The sequence below is a fragment of the Schistocerca americana genome, unplaced genomic scaffold, assembly GCF_021461395.2.
Source record: "Schistocerca americana isolate TAMUIC-IGC-003095 unplaced genomic scaffold, iqSchAmer2.1 HiC_scaffold_455, whole genome shotgun sequence".
NCBI lineage: Eukaryota > Metazoa > Arthropoda > Insecta > Orthoptera > Acrididae > Schistocerca > Schistocerca americana.
The window spans coordinates 80,001-85,000 of record NW_025726187.1 but is presented as its reverse complement, the minus strand read 5'-3'; the positions used below and the strand labels follow the sequence as shown (position 1 = coordinate 85,000).

General features: G+C 52.1%; 1 non-coding gene across 1 annotated transcript in view; it reads left to right on the top strand.

Annotated features, from left to right (window-relative positions):
• The first annotated feature begins 3,579 nt into the window (after positions 1–3,579).
• The window catches only part of LOC124583314, a 1,910-nt gene continuing 489 nt past the window's right edge, over positions 3,580–5,000 (top strand). Inside the window, exon 1 of the ribosomal RNA XR_006974161.1 lies at positions 3,580–5,000. This exon is cut by the window's right edge and continues 489 nt beyond it. This is a non-coding gene — a ribosomal RNA (small subunit ribosomal RNA).

Below are 5,000 nucleotides of genomic sequence, written 5' to 3'. Positions count from 1 at the left end.
TCGTACCTTAACCTAACCTATGTCGTACCTTAACCTAACCTATGTCGTACCTTAACCTAACCTATGTCGTACCTTAACCTAACCTATGTCGTACCTTAACCTAACCTATGTCGTACCTTAACCTAACCTATGTCGTACCTTAACCTAACCTATGTCGTACCTTAACCTAACCTATGTCGTACCTTAACCTAACCTATGTCGTACCTTAACCTAACCTATGTCGTACCTTAACCTAACCTATGTCGTACCTTAACCTAACCTATGTCGTACCTTAACCTAACCTATGTCGTACCTTAACCTAACCTATGTCGTACCTTAACCTAACCTATGTCGTACCTTAACCTAACCTATGTCGTACCTTAACCTAACCTATGTCGTACCTTAACCTAACCTATGTCGTACCTTAACCTAACCTATGTCGTACCTTAACCTAACCTATGTCGTACCTTAACCTAACCTATGTCGTACCTTAACCTAACCTATGTCGTACCTTAACCTAACCTATGTCGTACCTTAACCTAACCTATGTCGTACCTTAACCTAACCTATGTCGTACCTTAACCTAACCTATGTCGTACCTTAACCTAACCTATGTCGTACCTTAACCTAACCTATGTCGTACCTTAACCTAACCTATGTCGTACCTTAACCTAACCTATGTCGTACCTTAACCTAACCTATGTCGTACCTTAACCTAACCTATGTCGTACCTTAACCTAACCTATGTCGTACCTTAACCTAACCTATGTCGACCTTAACCTAACCTGTATTGCGCCTTAACCTAACCTGTATTGCGCCTTAACGTAACCTGTATTGCGCCTTAACGTAACCTGTATTGCGCCTTAACGTAACCTGTATTGCGCCTTAACGTAACCTGTATTGCGCCTTAACGTAACCTGTATTGCGCCTTAACGTAACCTGTATTGCGCCTTAACGTAACCTGTATTGCGCCTTAACGTAACCTGTATTGCGCCTTAACGTAACCTGTATTGCGCCTTAACGTAACCTGTATTGCGCCTTAACGTAACCTGTATTGCGCCTTAACGTAACCTGTATTGCGCCTTAACGTAACCTGTATTGCGCCTTAACGTAACCTGTATTGCGCCTTAACGTAACCTGTATTGCGCCTTAACGTAACCTGTATTGCGCCTTAACGTAACCTGTATTGCGCCTTAACGTAACCTGTATTGCGCCTTAACGTAACCTGTATTGCGCCTTAACGTAACCTGTATTGCGCCTTAACGTAACCTGTATTGCGCCTTAACGTAACCTGTATTGCGCCTTAACGTAACCTGTATTGCGCCTTAACGTAACCTGCATTGCGCCTTAACGTAACCTGTATTGCGCCTTAACGTAACCTGTATTGCGCCTTAACGTAACCTGTATTGCGCCTTAACGTAACCTGTATTGCGCCTTAACGTAACCTGTATTGCGCCTTAACATAACCGATATTGCGCCTTAACGTAACCTATATTGCGCCGTAACGTAACCTATATTGCGCCGTAACGTAACCCACATTGCCCCTTAACGTAACCCACATTGCCCCTTAACGTAACCCACATTGCCCCTTAACGTAACCCAACACACGTTGGGCCTTAACCCAACACACGTTGGGCCTTAACCCAACACACGTTGGGCCTTAACCCAACACACGTTGGGCCTTAACCCAACACACGTTGGGCCTTAACCCAACACACGTTGGGCCTTAACCCAACACACGTTGGGCCTTAACCCAACACACGTTGGGCCTTAACCCAACACACGTTGGGCCTTAACCCAACACACGTTGGGCCTTAACCCAACACACGTTGGGCCTTAACCCAACACACGTTGGGCCTTAACCCAACACACGTTGGGCCTTAACCTGCTCTGTAATTGTCATACGACGCGTTAAATTAGTGTAGTGTTGCCTAACTGCAACCCCCGCAATATAGTTTGCTACTCGCACTGCCCGGTCCCCAGTGTATCGCTTCATGTTAAACACCTTGCAGCTATACACTGTAATGTGGATGGCAGCAGGACGTACATGCTCAATGCCCTTTGCAGTTGTTCATTGGCATTTGCAGTTGTTCATTGGCATTCGCATGTGCGAAGCACTTAGCCTACGCTGTGGTACGGCCTGTGTCAACTGTCCGCTGATGTTGTACGTCCAAATCACACACTGTACTGCACATTGGTCCTCATGTACTGAATGATACATCGTGGTACATGTGACCGTACAACGACTGCGCCAACAACGGCGAACCATGCGGTCCAAATGTTGTGCACTCAGCTACGTGTCGTCTCCCTATAAGAGCTGGATTGCAGTGTGGTATGCCCTGGATGGCGATCAGCATGAGCCGTCTGTTGATGTAGTGGCGCGTGTTGTCAGACGTAGTCGTCTCTTCTCACACACCGTGATAGCATGGTGCACTGCGTTCCACATCTGCGACATGCGACAGAGGCCGGTTAACAGTCGTTCGCGCAATGGACATCGCATACGTACGGGGGCCACCTTCCACGTGTTCGCGAAGCGTGCACATGTTGTTGCGTGTATGTGGGCAGACATAGTGTGTCGTGACACCTGACACAGGCATGCAACAATCGTTGAATTTGCAAATGGCGATGGACGCCTACGTTTGCTGGTGACGTTATGCAAATGAACAACTGGTAAACCGTTGTGGTGCGGTTGTTCTCGCTAGAGGTGAATCAGTGATGGCGACGATCGGTTGAGCTACCAACCGGTTGTTCCAGCGATACCCACCATGCCCACGAACGTGAATGGCATCTGGGTGTGAAGCGATACGCGGCGGTGGCTGGGTGGGACCGTCCCCGGCCGGTGAGGGGGGGCCTCCCGGCGTGCTGGCCGCGCGGTGCGTGGGCGCACGCGCTACAGCCGGCTGGTGGGGGCGGCCAGTGGCAGGCGCGCCGGCCGACGGAGGCGGCAGGCGGCGCAGCTGCGCGCCGGCGCACCCTGCACGCGGCGCCGTGCGGCCAAAGTAGGTCCTCGCGGGCCCGGTGCGAAGCGCGGTGGACATCTGCAGTGTGCTGGTCCGATTGAGGACTGTGTGCGCTGAGGATGCGCCGCCGCCCGGCGCTCGGAGCCGCGACGCCGTCTGCTGCTCGGTCGCCTCTGCGGTTCTCGCAGGTGGTTTGTATCGCAGCTGTGCGGACGTGTTGGCGCGTGCGCTGTGCTGGGAGAGTTCGCTTCGGCACCCAAGTGGGGCTTTTGTCCTTCTGTGGCGCTGGCGTTGGAGCTGCCGGTCACCGTAGGTGGCGCGTGTTGTCTCCCGCCGGCAATGCCACGACAGCACGCTCCCGGGCCTCTGTCGGCAGCGGCAAGCTCAGTTGGGAGCACGGGTGGTCGCACCTAAAGCGTCTACTCGCCAAACTCCGGGCGATTGCGCCTCTCTCGAACCCGACCAAGTACTTAGGACGGCGCTGCGCGCCGCCGGGACCTGAGAGGGTTTCGAGGTGTATTGTGCAGGGGAGCTCAGCCTCCTCCTGTTTGCAGAATAATTGAGCGGACGCTTGCGTGTTCGCGCGGGCCCCCGGGACACACTCCCGGGCGGCCGGCTGCTCAGCTCTAGTTGACGCAGCTCCCTGGTTGATCCTGCCAGTAGTCATATGCTTGTCTCAAAGATTAAGCCATGCATGTCTCAGTACAAGCCGCATTAAGGTGAAACCGCGAATGGCTCATTAAATCAGTTATGGTTCCTTAGATCGTACCCACGTTACTTGGATAACTGTGGTAATTCTAGAGCTAATACATGCAAACAGAGTCCCGACCAGAGATGGAAGGGACGCTTTTATTAGATCAAAACCAATCGGTCGGCTCGTCCGGTCCGTTTGCCTTGGTGACTCTGAATAACTTTGGGCTGATCGCACGGTCCTCGTACCGGCGACGCATCTTTCAAATGTCTGCCTTATCAACTGTCGGTGGTAGGTTCTGCGCCTACCATGGTTGTAACGGGTAACGGGGAATCAGGGTTCGATTCCGGAGAGGGAGCCTGAGAAACGGCTACCACATCCAAGGAAGGCAGCAGGCGCGCAAATTACCCACTCCCGGCACGGGGAGGTAGTGACGAAAAATAACGATACGGGACTCATCCGAGGCCCCGTAATCGGAATGAGTACACTTTAAATCCTTTAACGAGTATCTATTGGAGGGCAAGTCTGGTGCCAGCAGCCGCGGTAATTCCAGCTCCAATAGCGTATATTAAAGTTGTTGCGGTTAAAAAGCTCGTAGTTGGATTTGTGTCCCACGCTGTTGGTTCACCGCCCGTCGGTGTTTAACTGGCATGTATCGTGGGACGTCCTGCCGGTGGGGCGAGCCGAAGGCGTGCGACGCGCCTCGTGCGTGCTCGTGCGTCCCGAGGTGGACCCCGTTGCAATCCTACCAGGGTGCTCTTGAGTGAGTGTCTCGGTGGGCCGGCACGTTTACTTTGAACAAATTAGAGTGCTTAAAGCAGGCAAGCCCGCCTGAATACTGTGTGCATGGAATAATGGAATAGGACCTCGGTTCTATTTTGTTGGTTTTCGGAACCCGAGGTAATGATTAATAGGGACAGGCGGGGGCATTCGTATTGCGACGTTAGAGGTGAAATTCTTGGATCGTCGCAAGACGAACAGAAGCGAAAGCATTTGCCAAGTATGTTTTCATTAATCAAGAACGAAAGTTAGAGGTTCGAAGGCGATCAGATACCGCCCTAGTTCTAACCATAAACGATGCCAGCCAGCGATCCGCCGCAGTTCCTCCGATGACTCGGCGGGCAGCCTCCGGGAAACCAAAGCTTTTGGGTTCCGGGGGAAGTATGGTTGCAAAGCTGAAACTTAAAGGAATTGACGGAAGGGCACCACCAGGAGTGGAGCCTGCGGCTTAATTTGACTCAACACGGGAAACCTCACCAGGCCCGGACACCGGAAGGATTGACAGATTGATAGCTCTTTCTTGATTCGGTGGGTGGTGGTGCATGGCCGTTCTTAGTTGGTGGAGCGATTTGTCTGGTTAATTCCGATAA